Below are 17,589 nucleotides of genomic sequence, written 5' to 3'. Positions count from 1 at the left end.
TACTTTCTCATCCTCAGAGACTACTAGTGGTACTAATAACTGTTTGGTAGTATTATTGCTCGATGTAAGCTGAAAGGTTACCTCAATCCAACCTGAGAACGGAATCTTTGTCTCATTGGCTGCTTTCCCTTGTAGTACCCCTGGTCCCAGCAGTTCTTCAAATGATCGGAGCACAGTGTGTGGCAGTACTCGCTGTCTCCAGCCCTCATTGATAATGCTAACCTGAGAGCCAGTATCCCATAAGGCCTGGACAGGTGTTTTGTCTATTTCACAGTTCACAAGGCATCTCTTTCCAATAAGATCCAGTAGCTTGTTGTGCTTTTTCAAAGTGATGCCATTCACATTGGTTGGCAATTTTTCAGCTGTCGGGGATAGTCTTTGAGCAGGGCAGGTTGGCGTTTTCCTCCAGTAGTCTGCGTTTAACTTTCCAGCCAGGGCTCTGATGGTAGGTTGGGGACTGGTTTCTTTACTACTGACATGATTTGCACTTTGGGACGCAGGTTTGGTTCTGGCACAGGTTACTGTCGGTCCCTTAACAGCAACCTTCTCCCGTTTAACTGATTTTGTTTGGCCGCTCTGCATTGTCTCGCCCTATGTCCAGCTCGACCACAGTTAAAGCAATGGTCACATGCAGTTCTCTGATCAGTCTTTTCACAAGATTGACAAGTCCCTGTCCTTCGTCCAACAGTTGTTCTAGGTCCTCCAAAGCCATGCTCTTGTCGAGTTCTCGAATCTTGGAGAAGTGTTTTCATATCGAATATTTCTTGTTGCAACTGTATTACTATCTTTTCAAGGTCAGAGTTACTCTTTGAAGGCTGTTGGATTGCCAGACTACTTGTTTGTGATGGAAGCAAAGGGAGGGTGCCTGGTACCTGAGAACAATGGAGGATGTTGGCCTGGCACTCTCTTCCCTTCGTCAGGTTACTGTGCTCAGATTTCTTTTGTTTCTGCTCCCTTTCCATCTCCATATTTGTAGCCTCATTCATCTTCTCTATGAGCAACTCATCTGAGACTGTAGGATCGTCCAAGTGTTGTTTTAGTTGGAACTTGATATGGTCACTTCTCAGTCCGGTGCCCACTGACCTTAAGAATTTCTTTTGTATAAATTCAGTGCCAAAGTGTTCATCTGAACCTTCCCCTTGTGAAACGAACAGCAAATGGTCCTTCAATGCAATGGCCCTAAATAGGAAGTCTCTTTACTATTCTGTGATATATTGATCAATTGTTGGTATAGTTCGGAAGCATTTTCCTCTTTATAATGGCTTTTTAGGATTCTCTTGAGTGGCACTAGGGTCAGTCCATTCTTCAGCTCTAGCATGCCTCTGAGACTTGACCCAGGACTAATGGCTTTCACCACAGCTTCCACAAGCTCTGACTCGGGATATCCCTTTTGCAGTCCCATGTCAATCTGGTGCATGAGGTTAGTATAGGACAGCTTATCTTTCTGTTCCTTTTCACCTATCTGACCAGCAATTTTAAAGTCCTTTCTGATTGTAACTTCTGGAAAGTTAGTATGGGAAAGTCTCTGAGCAACTAGATTAGGGTCTTGATTTGCAGTACTTTCTTTTGAGTCTTTGTCTTTAGTGCTAAGTTCTTTCATCTGTCCCTCTATCATCTTGGCCGTTTCTTGAAGTTTTTCCTGGATACTGTAGTATTGCTGTTTTAAATCCTTTAACTGTTGTTCTGCTTTAGGGTCTTTGCCACCATCGCTTGGTGCTTCAATGTTATCTCTCTTCTCTAACTCACCAATGAATTTCTTAGTTGCCTGCAGAAATTGTGTCACCACTTCTTCACTTTCAGTCTCTACCAGTTCATCTAACACCTCATTCACTATCCGCATGTAATGGCGCCGGGTTTTTCCTTTTGCCATACTTGCTTCGGGGGCCTTTATAAACTGGCAAGTCTCCATGAGATCATCGACTGTCATGTGAATCAGGTGTTCACTGATTTCATCTTGCAACTTTTCGATATCCATACTCCTGTTTTTCTGTAACTTCACCACGGACAGTGTAGTCACTCCTTTTCACTTCCGGACCTTTTGGCGTTCCTTTCACCCGGCCCCACGTTGGGCGCCAATTTTGTTGCACATACGGTAAATAATTCAACTGTGCGAAAGATGGGTCGGGTGAAACCAGAAGTGTTTTTATTAGGAATGGCTGTAACAAACACAGAAAACTCTTAATTACATGTGACTGGATATGTTCACTGTAATCACTGTCCTCTATACATTACTAAATATTTCCATATACATTAATAAGTATTTTCCTATACATTAATAAACATCTTGAATTGCAATACTGAATATCTAGACCTCTGCAGATATGCTAGTGACCTATTCTGCATAACAATAGCGTATTACAATAGAGAAATCACATTCCTTGTATCTTAGCGCCAAATCACATAGCTGCAATATATATTCACATTTATGCTACAAGTAATCTGTTTGCATAATAGTAGCAGCGACATTTACTAACCACCAGGGCATGTTAAGTCATTTTGTCCTATTTATCATGTTAAACAGCCTCCTGCTTACCTGTAACAAACACAGAAAACTCTTAATTACATGTGACTGGATATGTTCACTGTAATCACTGTCCTGTAGGAAACAAAGTGTTAGACTTTTTGTTCCTACTTCTGTGTCTTCCTATTATCACAGGAAGTAGTTCTGCCCTCTTGTGATGGTACAATAAAAATGCAATCACTAGTATCTTCTATTGACAAAGATAGATTATTGTTATATTGTATTAGGCTTTGGATTTAAATTTTATGGGGCTGCCTATTTTCTACACCTCTTACACAAGCAAGCTTGAGATTTGTTGTAGCGAGCCACACTTTGTCTCCCACCTTCCACACAGGGTTACCTCTCCTTCTTTTATCAAACAGTTTTTTTCTAATCCTCCTGAGCTTTTTGCATGGTCCTCTGGAGTGTCTGATAATTTAATGGAATGAAAGTTAACCTATCCTGGACTGCAGATACTGATGCTTCTGGGATGGCATACGGAACGAAGGAAGGGTAAAAACCATAGTTTGCCCAGAAAGGAGACTGGTTGATGGAAGCATGGGCAGAGTTGTTGTAGGCGAATTCTGCACAAGGAAGAAGATATGCCAAGTTATCCTGAGAGAAGGAGGAGAAGCATCTTAGGTATTTCTCCAAAGTTCAGGATCAAGCCGAGGTAGAGAGCCAGGAAGAGAGCCAAAACAAGGTCAGGGTCAAGCCGGGTCAGTAACAGGTAATCAATAGTAAATACAGGAACACAGGAACTGGGGGGCTGACGATAATCCAGCAATTACTGAACAGAGTTACAGTCCTTATAAAGGCCACTGATTGTAAGCAATTATCATATCCTGCGTGTGCCGGTGCGCTTTTGCGCACAGGAATGCGCGATTACGTGCCACCCACCTATGCGCATGCGCACATTTTTGCACAAATTGGTGTGGCCATCTTGAGCATTAAATCTCAGGGCAAGTGAGCGCTTAAAATAGATTATAAAATCAATGAATAAATGAAAATGAGACAATAGCAGCTGAACACCAAAAAAGGTACCGTATAAACCTTCAAAATAATCAGAATACATAAAAAGGGGGGGGGTGCAGCGCTAACTAAATAAATACACATTTATATAAACCAATGTAAAGGTGCTGTTAAAGTGCAAAAAAGGTGACTATAAATAATGAGTATAGTCCATAACATGGTCAAAACTCAAGAGAGTCTTCAAAGAACTCCAATGCCTGGATTCGTGGATGAGATGATAAAGGTATAAAGATTGCGCACTCACCAGATACGCAATCCAAATGCGCATTCAAAACAGATAATCCTAGGGTCCTCATACGGATCTGGTCAGATCTGGTCACAAAAGCCCCTCGCCACTTGATAGTGTTGCCACACATAGAAGAAAAAAGGCCGCTCTGCAGACGTAAAAGGCTCCCACCGGAGCCCAAAGAACAAAAGGAGGCCAAATAGTGTGATACCTTATTGGCAAGGGGTATTTATTCCCAAAAAAACACAATACAAGCAGGGGCAGGAAAGATACTGACCATACAAAGATTTAGCAAATGGCCGCCGGGGCCCTCGTGGCGCCGGTCGGCGTGACGTCACACCGCTGTAGCCGCTCCCTGACGCGTTTCGTGTGAAAGCACGTAGTCATAGGGGGTTAGCTTACAGTGGTGGACGTCAGTGTAGGACCTAAATAAGGAAAGTGGAGCATGCGCTGTGATCGCGTGCCATTTTCCAATCAGCAAATGTCTCCGTATCGGGCGCCATTTTCATGTAGCCCGCCGAACAGCGCATGCGCAAGCGCTGTCAGCACGGAGTTACACAGTGAATGGCATAACGATGATCACCAGGGAAAGGTGTGTTGCCCAGAAACCTATACGCGGCGCAGATCAAAGGCAGGACAGCCCCATAAATAGTCTGATTAGCGCCGTCAGTACCAAGTCACACAGTCTTATGGCATAATAATCATCAGGGAAAATTTATTACCCAAACCCTCATATGCAGCGCAGATTAGAGACAGACATTATTATTATTATCAGTCTGATCAGCCCATGCATAAACAACAATTCTCAGTGCCAAAAAGTCAAATTTAAAATATAAAATGTCAAATGGTCAAATTTAAAATATAGGTTATACCTGGTGGTCATTGTTAATGCCACACTCTTTAATAGACTCACAGTCAATGTCTCAAATAGAGAAAAACATATATTATATTAAATATAACAATCATATAAAAAACATATAATAAAATACAATAGGTTAAAAACAGAATAAGCTCATGTTAAAATATATATATATATATAAAAAAAAAAAAAAAATTGTATCATATATATAATATATAATAAACTTATAAATTGACTTCGCTATGACCTAAAACCAAATCAGCCGCAATAAGAAGAGAGAGAGAGACACAGTAAAAGTGGTTCGGAGGGATAATAATGATGCTAACTGTTGTCAATGAAACAATTAATGTCCATATCTATGTTAAGTCCTTTAGGACGCATGCAATCAATTTGATAAATCCATTTAGTTTCCATCTGGGAAACTGTTCTCTTTTTATTCGTTCCCCTCCAATGGTTTTGTACTACATCGATTCCTGCAAATATCAAGGAAGATGGGTCTCTGTTATGATGTGTCCTATAATGCATTGACAACGAGTGCTCTTTGTAACCCTTTCTCACATTGTTCCCGCAGTCGGTCTCTGAGTCTCCTGGTGGTACGTCCGACATATTGTTTTTTACAAGGACATTGCAAGAGATAGACAACATATCTGCTATTGCATGATATGAAGTTATTAATTTTATAAGTCCTCCCAGTACTGGTGGATGTAAAGTCATCAATCCTCCTTTTCCTGTGTCCATTACATGTACATATAATGCAATTATTACACGGGAAAAATCCAACCATGTTGTTAAAAAACGTTGTTTTAATAGGCGGGTTAATGATATTAGGGGCTATCGTGTTTCTCAAAGGTTGTGCCCTCCTGAACATAATCTCCGGCTTATCCGGCAAGATCCTATTTAAAACCGGATCCGTTTTAAGAATTTTCCAATTCTGGTTAATTATTTTCGTGATTGTTTTAAACTGAGCAGAAAATGTAGTCACAAAAGGACAAATCTTAGGAGGCTTACAAGTAAGGTTATCAGTTAATAGTGATTCTCTGTCCATGTTTGCCACTTCTTGCATAATGTGAGTGAGATGAGATTGTTCATATCCCTTTTCGATAAATCTATTTCGCAGAACAGAGGCCTGTACATGGTAAGTGTCCACTGAGGTACAGTTTCTTCTGATTCTGAGAAACTGACCCTTAGGTACATTGGAAAGCCACAATGGATGGTGGCAACTACTAATGGGAATGTAGCTGTTGCGATCCGTCTCCTTAAAAAAGGAAGAGGTCGCAACAGCTCCATTAGAGTTAAATAATGTTAGATCTAAAAAGTTAATGCTGGTCTTACTATATTCATAGGTAAGTCTAATATTTAGCATATTATTATTAAGAGTCCCAAAGAAGTTCACTAGTGCTTGTTCCTCTCCTCTCCACAAGAGCAAAATGTCATCTATATATCGTTTATAAAAAACAAGCTCTGGCCAATCCCTGGCATAAATGACATCTTCCTCCCACCTGGCCATGAATAGGTTGGCCAGGCTGGGAGCGAATTTCGCTCCCATAGCCACACCCCTTGTCTGTAGATAAAAAATACCATCAAACCAAAAATAGTTTCTGGTCATAGCGAAGTCTAAAAGGGTGAGAATAAAAGTTTGGTGTAAAACAGACATCCCAGATTCTTTCAGATAAAATTCAACCGCTTGCATGCCATGAGAGTGATTAATACTGGTATATAATGATGTAACGTCTGCCGTTACTAAAAATGTATCTCCATCCAAAGGGAGGCTCCTAATTTCCTGTAGAACCTGCTTCGCGTCCCTAAGATAGGAAGGGGTGGTTCGTACCAAAGGTTGCAGACTACTTTCTACTTTCTACTTTCACGAAAATAATTAACCAGAATTGGAAAATTCTTAAAACGGATCCGGTTTTAACTAGGATCTTGCCGGATAAGCCGGAGATTATTAAATATTTGAAAAGAATCTTGCGAGCCCAATATAAAAATTCCTGTTGTTGGATCGCACACCTTTAACACATAACTACCAATGTGAAAACCGTGAAAATAAAATAAATAAGGTATTGCGCTCACAACACTTCCATCTGTGCATATACACAAAGAAATGTGTATTATTGAACACTAATGACCATATTTGTAAATCTTATGGAATCATTTAAATGAACAATATGCAATGAACAATATACATGAAACCGTGAAGAAATAATCTAATAAATGAAAATAAAAAATATATGAATCTGTGTAGTAATAATATCCCACAGTAACAGTGACTTTGTGCTGAAGAATCTTCAATATTATCAAATAAAACAATATATATGATTCTGTATAATAATAATGTCCCACACAAACAGTGAATTTGTGCTGATGAATCTTCAATATATATAAAAAAAGGTGACTGCTTGTGCCTCCTCCCTTAAGTGAAGATATGCGCTCACCTCATGAATAGCCTGCAATTAGGCTATTAACGCTTGCGGTTCACCTCCTTTGGAACCTACTAGTTTTAGAAACTCCTGTGTGAAAGATATCCATAGACTGCGACATGTGATGTAAAAAAAGATCTCCTCTCATGGGGTATCACTCCAGTATCTTCCTGACTCCTTGCGATTCTCTGTGTCTCTCCCCCGCTCACACACTGTTCCCCATCTGCTCTCTCTGGCTTTCGCTTTCAAGCCCCCGCTTTCAAGCGAAAGCCGGGAACATCGATTGGGAATCAGCTGTATGGTAGAGACCGGGCAACGGGCTGGGAGAGGGAGAGAGAATCCAACACCGGAGCCGGGGGACCCAGAGAGAGCAGATGGGGAACAGTGTGTGAGCGGGGGAGAGACACAGAGAATCGCAAGGAGTCAGGAAGATACTGGAGTGATACCCCATGAGAGGAGATCTTTTTTTACATCACATGTCGCAGTCTATGGATATCTTTCACACAGGAGTTTCTAAAACTAGTAGGTTCCAAAGGAGGTGAACCGCAAGCGTTAATAGCCTAATTGCAGGCTATTCATGAGGTGAGCGCATATCTTCACTTAAGGGAGGAGGCACAAGCAGTCACCTTTTTTTATATATATTGAAGATTCATCAGCACAAATTCACTGTTTGTGTGGGACATTATTATTATACAGAATCATATATATTGTTTTATTTGATAATATTGAAGATTCTTCAGCACAAAGTCACTGTTACTGTGGGATATTATTACTACACAGATTCATATATTTTTTATTTTCATTTATTAGATTATTTCTTCACGGTTTCATGTATATTGTTCATTGCATATTGTTCATTTAAATGATTCCATAAGATTTACAAATATGGTCATTAGTGTTCAATAATACACATTTCTTTGTGTATATGCACAGATGGAAGTGTTGTGAGCGCAATACCTTATTTATTTTATTTTAAGCCGGAGATTATGTTCAGGAGGGCACAACCTTTGAGAAACACGATAGCCCCTAATATCATTAACCCGCCTATTAAAACAACGTTTTTTAACAACATGGTTGGATTTTTCCCGTGTAATAATTGCATTATATGTACATGTAATGGACACAGGAAAAGGAGGATTGATGACTTTACATCCACCAGTACTGGGAGGACTTATAAAATTAATAACTTCATATCATGCAATAGCAGATATGTCGTCTATCTCTTGCAATGTCCTTGTAAAAAACAATATGTCGGACGTACCACCAGGAGACTCAGAGACCAACTGCGGGAACATGTCAACAATGTGAGAAAGGGTTACAAAGAGCACTCGTTGTCAATGCATTATAGGACACATCATAACAGAGACCCATCTTCCTTGATATTTGCAGGAATCGATGTAGTACAAAACCATTGGAGGGGAACGAATAAAAAGAGAACAGTTTCCCAGATGGAAACTAAATGGATTTATCAAATTGATTGCATGCGTCCTAAAGGACTTAACATAGATATGGACATTAATTGTTTCATTGACAACAGTTAGCATCATTATTATCCCTCCGAACCACTTTTACTGTGTCTCTCTCTCTCTTCTTATTGCGGCTGATTTGGTTTTAGGTCATAGCGAAGTCAATTTATAAGTTTATTATATATTATATATATGTTACAATTTTTTTTTTTTTATATATATATATATATTTTAACATGAGCTTATTCTGTTTTTAACCTATTGTATTTTATTATATGTTTTTTATATGATTGTTATATTTAATATGATATATGTTTTTCTCTATTTGAGACATTGACTGTGAGTCTATTAAAGAGTGTGGCATTAACAATGACCACCAGGTATCACCTATATTTTAAATTTGACCATTTGACATTTTATATTTTAAATTTGACTTTTTGGCACTGAGAATTGTTGTTTATGCATGGGCTGATCAGACTGATAATAATAATAATGTCTGTCTCTAATCTGCGCTGCATATGAGGGTTTGGGTAATAAATTTTCCCTGATGATTATTATGCCATAAGACTGTGTGACTTGGTACTGACGGCGCTAATCAGACTATTTATGGGGCTGTCCTGCCTTTGATCTGCGCCGCGTATAGGTTCCTGGGCAACACACCTTTCCCTGGTGATCATCGTTATGCCATTCACTGTGTAACTCCGTGCTGACAGCGCTTGCGCATGCGCTGTTCGGCGGGCTACATGAAAATGGCGCCCGATACGGAGACATTTGCTGATTGGAAAATGGCGCGCGATCACAGCGCATGCGCCACTTTCCTTATTTAGGTCCTACACTGACGTCCACCACTGTAAGCTAACCCCCTATGACTACGTGCTTTCGCACGAAACGCGTCAGAGAGCGGCTACAGCGGTGTGACGTCACGCCGACCGGCGCCACGAGGGCCCCGGCGGCCATTTGCTAAATCTTTGTATGGTCAGTATCTTTCCTGCCCCTGCTTGTATTGTGTTTTTTTGGGAATAAATACCCCTTGCCAATAAGGTATCACACTATTTGGCCTCCTTTTGTTCTTTGGGCTTCGGTGGGAGCCTTTTACGTCTGCAGAGCGGCCTTTTTTCTTCTATGTGTGGCAACACTATCAAGTGGCGAGGGGCTTTTGTGACCAGATCTGACCAGATCCGTATGAGGACCCTAGGATTATCTGTTTTGAATGCGCATTTGGATTGCGTATCTGGTGAGTGCGCAGTCTTTATACCTTTATCACCTCATCCACGAATCCAGGCATTGGAGTTCTTTGAAGACTCTCTTGGGTTTTGACCACGTTATGGACTATACTCATTATTTATAGTCACCTTTTTTGCACTTTAACAGCACCTTTACATTGGTTTATATAAATGTGTATTTATTTAGTTAGCGCTGCACCCCCCCCCCCCCTTTTTATGTATTCTGATCATCTTGAGCATTGGTGCATTTGCCCGGGCTTCCTCGTCTTTTCTCCTGACAGTTGTAAAATTTTACTTAGGCTTTAAGATTTGTTTTATCCTTAGGAGTGAAGGGCTTAAGAACTGCAGACCAGGCAGAAAGCAAAGTCTCAACACTTTACTTAGAAAAATGCCAGAAACATTGCAGAGTCCAACATGTGAGAACAGTCCTTTTCCCTACGTCCCAAAACCCTAACTCAGGCTAGTGTACCGCCCCGGCATACCTGCAAAAGGTAAAGTCCATGAGTGGTAAATCCATTGGCAGAGTCAGGGTTAACCTCAGGCTTCAGCGTTTCTTACAGTACAACGAATTCCAAGATGACAGAAAGGTGTAATGCTATTCTTTTTCCAGCCAAGGATTCTCTATTCAGCCAAGGATTCCCGGCAAGAAAGCTCCCGGGCTCCGGACCACTCTTCCTTTTATAACCTCAGGATCAGTAGGTCGGACCCAAATATAAAGCCAGGGAACTAAGGTTAACCCTAACCCTCCCATCCAGGGCAGAACCTAGCCACCTGGATTACAACCTGCTTACAAACTGATGAGCAAAATTACTGGTAGGGCTCGTGCACACAACCACAGGAAAATACTCCTACATTTATTATGAAGTGCTGGATTTAGATTAGGGTTTTGCAAGATAATGTTATATAAATCAAAATCGATGTCAAAAAGGCTCAACAATTTATTAATAAAAGGACAGCATAATAAAGAAAAATTCAGTATATCACCAAACTTCTTCAAAATACTTTGTATCCACAAGATGAATGAAAAATGTGTGTTTAAAGAGTATGACAAGTGCTAGCAGATAGATCAAAGTAGTAAGTTGTTAGAAGACCTGAAATGAGCTGCCACTTATTACACCAAATATTTGTATTTAAAGGAAGAGAGGTCAGTAATGGCAGCCTCCAGACTATCAGAGTACAGGATCTTTAAAGTACATCTATTATGGTAACGTATAGGGACTGCCTTTGCTGACCTTCTTCTAAAAATGCTATTTGTCTGACTGCATACATATCAATCTTTGACAATGAACAAGCAATCAGCACATGGAAGCTATAGAAAAGTTAGAATTCCTTATTACTCTCCTTGTTCCAGGTCAGGGACTCAGAAAACATTAACAACACTGCATCAGCATATTTCTCATATGACAGGTACAAAGAGAACCAGTAGATGGCAGTGCGAATTCATCTCCTGCTTGTACAGCTTGGATAAATGTGCCTAAACATAGAAGGAAGATGTTTTTTAGTCTGTCAAAGTTATACTTTATCATATAGTAGGGAATTAGTTAATAAATACATAGATAAACGAGTCAGAGGTGGCGCCTACAACTGGCCATAGAAGTGAATGGTTGTACGCAGATGTACACGGGTATGTCAATGATTATATGCATCAGCGTAAACACACACTATTTATAAAACTATTTCAAAGTCTAATGCATATTACTATGTCTTTTATTATTCACATTAAACATAATCCTCAGGTCTTTGTTTCCTTGTGTGTAAATGTAACACAATATTGCTTTTTAAAGTCCAGTTTTGGGAAATTTGAAAATCTCTCTTGCAGTGGGGCTGTGCCTGCACTGCAAGGGTTAACTGGTTGCTTAAACTGGCCAAACACGAATAGATTTCCGTTCAATAATTTTCATTTTAAGAATATTTGTTTGATTTTCTAATCATTAGTGGGGTCAATTTGAAGGGGCAGGAAGGAAAACTTTTCTCGATCAAACAAATTTTTAGCCAGTGTATGTGGTTATCGTTCAGAAACTGCTTTCATTTTAAAACAGAATGTTAAAAGCAAAAGAAGCTCGAAAATAACTTTTGATCGACATTCGTCCATTCATTGAATGTGCAAAGAAATTTCATATGACTTTTCTTCTGAATACTCTGGTCTGAAAATCTACATGGTGTATGGTCATCTTTAGTCTAGGGGAGAGGGAAAGCACTTCAACTTACCTCCTCTACCCTGACAGATGTTGATCTTGATGACATCAGGACCTTAGACTGCCAGAGTAGGGAAAAAGACACTGCGAGGACTGATCTAGCAGCACAGGGGACCATGTAAATAGATCTTCTTTTCTATGTTCCCTTGAACTAAATGAGCAATTAACCCTTGCAGTGCAGGCACAGCCCCACTCCAAGGGATAATTTTTAGGTTTCCCAGAGTTGGGCTTTAATCTACGCCTCTGACACTATTTAGTCACATCCAATTTATGCAGCTACGCATGCCACTATCACCCCATAAAATGTTCTCTGAAGTTGAAATGTCTGGGGAGGATGGGACGTTATTTCCATAGATGTGAAATTCTGGGAGCCAATGAACACATTTGGTGGCCCTGCCTGATTGTCTGCAGATGTTGGACCCATATATATATATAATATAGCACACAGTTCAGCATATGCTGCCAGGAGAGGCATTATTCAATCTCAAACCAGATGACCTAACAAAATACCAGTTCAAATTAATTTTTCTCATGTTTTAACTATTGCTATACAAATGATAACAAGAGCCTGGGTATCAAACTCACACTCGTTACCTGATGTGAAAAATAAGATCCATTGAACCTTTTCTAATGGGAAACTAACAGTGAAACTTACGGACACAATATATACATTTAAAAAATTTGTGATCCATGGGTCACACTTTTTGCCAGCAAATTTTGGTCATCGCCTAATAGACCTATGACATCTTTAAAGTGTTACTAAACCCAGGACCCTGCATTCACTATATCTGGTCTCCCACAGTACACAGAACATGAAAATGCAATTATTTTAGTAAATATAAACTGCTGAATACCTTTTCGCATCAGCAGTTAGAGCAGTCTTGTGACTTCTATTAGTGTCCAGCAGAGCACTGGTTAAAGCTTGTAGGAGGAGTTTTCTTTCTCCTCCAATTTTCCTATGAGGTTATATGCATTCTTCCAAGAAAAAAAAACTCTCTAGTATTACGCACCAGACTGAGCATGTGCAGCTTGCCCCCAAGGCTCTGTGCTATCCGCAGATGTATTGGGGTCAGTGGAAGAAGGGAAGGATCAGAGAAGACAAGATCAAGCATCATTTTTACACAATGCAGAGGATTAACCCCTTAGGTTCCACAGTGAGTATAACAAGCATGCTTTACTGCATATACAGACTGATTTTACTGTTATGGGATTAGTAAACCTTTGAGCACAGATCTCTGGGCCTGCAGTGACTACTTTAGACTTTGAAGTGCTAACCCCTCCCCCACCCCCTATCTTACCAAGTATCTAACCAATGTAGTTTGGGGAGGGAACCCCACCGCATGAGTACATTCAAAAACAACCTGTAGTTGTGCTTCACAAATTTCTGTTACATACTGTAGTTACATAGTTAGTCTGGTTCAAAAAAAGCACAAGCCCATCTAGTTCAACCAATAGAAAGAAAAAATACACACACTAATATAAAACCTCCGTACACACTATTCTATACCCACAGTTGATCAAGAGGAAGGCAAAAATTACAATAATGCATGATCCAATTTGCTCCACTAGGGGGAAAATTTTCTTCCTAATTCCCCAGAAGGCAATTGAACATTCCGTAGATCAACTACCCCTGTTATTATACCTATAAATATATAAGTATCCAGGTTTATGTGAGGTTAGTACTGCAAATGCAACTTCTGGTGCACAGCTTATCTTACATCATTCTGGCATAAAGGTTTCCTTGGCTGTAGCATTCAGGCACACCAATGATCTGATATTTATCATGTCCTTTTTTTTGGTGACACGAACATTCGGATGCTGCACCTACATTAGAGGTTGGTCATTTTCTTTTCAAATTTTTCCTTGGATTCCTCTCACTTCAGGTTTTCTCTTGCTTTCAAGTGGTATCTAGTTATAACTTTGGCAGTGTCATGCACATAGTCACTTTTTAGAAAAGAATTACCTACACCTGTCAGGTAAGAATTATGAGAGAAATCCCATGCCCACCCCCCTTCCTCCTTTCCATTTGGAAAAAGAGTAGTGGACTGTTATGGGACTATTTTTCATAGCCCCGTAAAATGCCACCAAGAGTCCAGAAAAAAAAGGTATTACTGCTCTAGTAGCAATACCCAGGCAACATTACAATCACCACAGACGTTCACAGTAATCCTCTACACCATGGTTCATCCTCATAGCATTCTAGAAGTCACTCTAAGTTAGGGAAAGTTGGCTGTTTGGTATGTGGTCAAAGACCCTCCCAGAAAATGTAATTGTGGCTCTTGCCTATGAGAATTCACCGGATATCAGGAGGCAGACTATTTCTATGTCTACAAAGGTGGTCAGAGACATGAACATACCATTGGTCCTTTGACTAGGACAGAGATATTGGAGTATATGGCCACAGTGCAAAAAAATCCTCCCAACATAACGTAACAGGCAAGTGCCGGAGAATATTGCAGCTGGTGTCTACTATTCTTAGATCTAGAAAACATTGTGGTGATCAAGGAGACAATTCCACAGGGGCCTTAGCTTCTCAAAAAACACACAAAATATTATATTCAATAAATAAGCCCAAATATCCTTTTCCTTTGTGGAGTAAATAAGAAAGACTATCTTCAAGGAATGGAAGAAAGTTCTGCTTTACATTACCAGCTGGCGAAGCAGAAGCTTCAGTCATGCATTTAACCAAATATATTACTTTCACAACAGTTGGCCATGTATCCTTCAGAGATCTCTTGGACTGAACATTGGCTATAGACCTTAAAAAGATTTATGTAAGAATATAAGGTCTCTGTAGACCAGATTTAGCCCTAACAGCAATAGTAGACATCCTTTCAGTGCAGACAGAAAATTTTAGGTGGCATTATAACAGCCATGGAAGAGTTCAAACTCTTTGTTACCTCTAAAAATGATACTGTTGTAGGCATTATCCAAGGCTCAGCAAAAGCAATACTTTCCATAATCGTGTCTAAAAGGGCTTTATAGCCAGAACCTAAGGCAGCAGACCCCATCTCAAAACAGTACCATATGAAGGTGTTTTAAGGAAAATGGATTCAGTAATCATTAAAGTTGCTGGAGGGAAATCTGGTCTCATAACACAAAATCAGAGATTAAGGAACCAAAAACAATTTTACTGCCAAAAAGTGAACGGACACAAAGAAGTCAGATCTTAAAGATCAGGTCGTGAGTTGTGAAAAGGCACTCAGTCTACCGAAACTACCAAGGAGAGATCCACTTCCCCATTCAAATCTTTTGACAATCAACCTTCCTAAACCAGGCCATTGGAGACACATCCAAGATGATTCAGTCAGGATTGGATATAAAACATAATAAACTAATTGATATTATCAACATTGTCCAAAGAACAGCACTGGCAATTCATAACATCCCACTGTATACAGTCCATAGGGACATACTGTACACCCATAGTACAAGACATCCTTCTGAAACCAGAAAGCTGAAAATAGGGGCAGGGACTCAACCATGACCCCCCAAACCCACCTTTCCCCCACACACACCATCTAAACCACATCAAAAACTGGGTGTGGTCACATTTCACAAAGGGATGGTCTTAAGGGGGCATTGCATACCAGGAGTGTATTACGTACCGAGTGCAGAGTTTGGGGGGGGTTACAGACAGAATGCAAAGTTTATCCGCCTTTCACAGCTGCTTACCTCTGCATCCCCCACCCACATCTCACTTTCGCCTCTGTTCATGCAAACCCCACTCCACTGCCCCATCTTCTCCTCCCCTTTAAAGGTGCACTATATTCCACATGCCCTACTATTAAGCTGATCCATACAGCTGGCTTGAGTACCTCCTCGCACACTGTAGGTGGCTCTGCCTCTTTCACTTGCAGGGAGATCATCCAGTGGGAGTGTTGACATCTGCACTGCACCCCAGGCACCTGCATCTCCCTTGTCCCCATCCTGCACTCAGTGGGAGCCGCTTGAGAGATCAGATTTGTGGGATCTGTTGGGAGGCAAGCTGCCACTTGTAAGCACAGAAGCTGAACTTCTGTTTTTACAAGTGATAGCGGTGAGCAGGGAGCAGAGGGCCTGAGCCAAAGGTGGTGGAACAGAGTTCCACCACGTTCCAGCTGAAAGAAAGCTCTGGGCATAAGCCTACATATTTTGGCAAAATCCCAGAGAATTTTGTGTGTTTTGTTCTTTTAAGAAGCAAGTGAAAAGATGTGTTCAAAATAAAGACCAATTCACCTGCTAAATAAATGTCGTAGGCAGCACCAAAGCATTGCAAGCATTGTGCATTCACAGATAAATTCCCTGTTGTGGATTTTTAATACCCTTAGATGAAGCAACTTCATGGACACTACCATTAATTCTAATTCGACAGGCGTGCAGGTGCGGGTGAGTGGCCCTGAATGCTCAATCTCTGCTCTTGGGGTCGCTCACCCATATGGCTGTGAAATAAGGACAAGCGACTGTGTTCATTACAGTTGCCACATTCCCATACACAGCATGGGCCGCCTGCAGTCAGCACCTGGTGGCTCAAGGTACATAAACACATGGCCCATTCACGGTCTTGAGGCCTCACTGCGTGTGAATGAACCTTTACCTTATCTTTACAAACTGAACTCAAGCCTGAACTTTGGCATAGCTTATGGAAACTTGGGAAATAAGAAATCCCTTCCCCCCATGTGACTTTCTTGTCTTCAACAGAACATAATTTAATGATCTATCGGTTAGGAGACAGCAAATATTAATATTCCTGACTCTGCACTATGTTCTCACACAACTTTCCTAGCATAACATCTTCAGTGGAGCATGATAAATGTAAGAGGCAAACTATCAGTAATCCGTTAGGCAGACACCTGCCTGTGAGCAGAAGAGCAGACATACCATATGTGCTCTGGTTCTTGGCCATAGCTGAGAGTATATGCACATGTCTACACAATGGGGCAGCTGAGATATTGTAAAATCCTGCTCGGCATCTCTCTACTGCTTATCATATTGTTAATCAATGTGGCCACAATGTGATAAAAAATCAGGCCTTTCATTTTGTTAGTATTTTAGAAAAATGTTGCCATTCTGTAAAATTCCTTGGAGTCTGCATGGACGGCAAACATAAGAGGGGGAGATTTACTAAAATTTTAGCACTCAGAATCTGGTGCAGCTGTGGTTGGTAACCAATCAACTTCTAACTTCAGTTTGTTAAATTAAGCTCTCCAATAAAACCTAGATGCTGATTGGTTACTATGAAGAGTTGCACCAGATTTTGCACCATGCACTTTTAGTAAATAACCCTCAAAGTGTATGTGAGGGCAAAACCAAAGCTGACCATACAGCATTTTTTTCTCAGTAGACTGAATGAAAAACAAACTAGCAGATTCCTCCATCCAAACAAAGTGGACAGAGAAATTCCCCCCGCCAGAAAATTCTATTCTGACAATGGCATCCACTGCTGTCAGAGTACACTGATCAGTGGCTACAACGGCAGATCACTGGAAAATTTCCCAACATGTCCCTTCACCAAAAGTCGAGCCCAGTGCCCACACACTGATTGGAAATTTGTCCGGTTTTTGCTGGACCATCTGAATTTAATTCAATGTATGGCTAGCTTTAGTTATGCAGTGTAGTGGGTAAAACTAGTCACACACACATAGATTTTTGAAGGAGCAAAAGTATATTAGATAATAAAGAATATTAATTG

The sequence above is a fragment of the Staurois parvus genome, unplaced genomic scaffold (assembly GCF_062004578.1).
Source record: "Staurois parvus isolate SC_StPar_1 unplaced genomic scaffold, SC_StPar_1.0 ptg000630l, whole genome shotgun sequence".
NCBI classification, from domain to species: Eukaryota; Metazoa; Chordata; class Amphibia; order Anura; family Ranidae; genus Staurois; species Staurois parvus.
The sequence above is the reverse complement of the archived record's forward strand: the minus strand, read 5'-3'. Positions refer to the sequence as shown.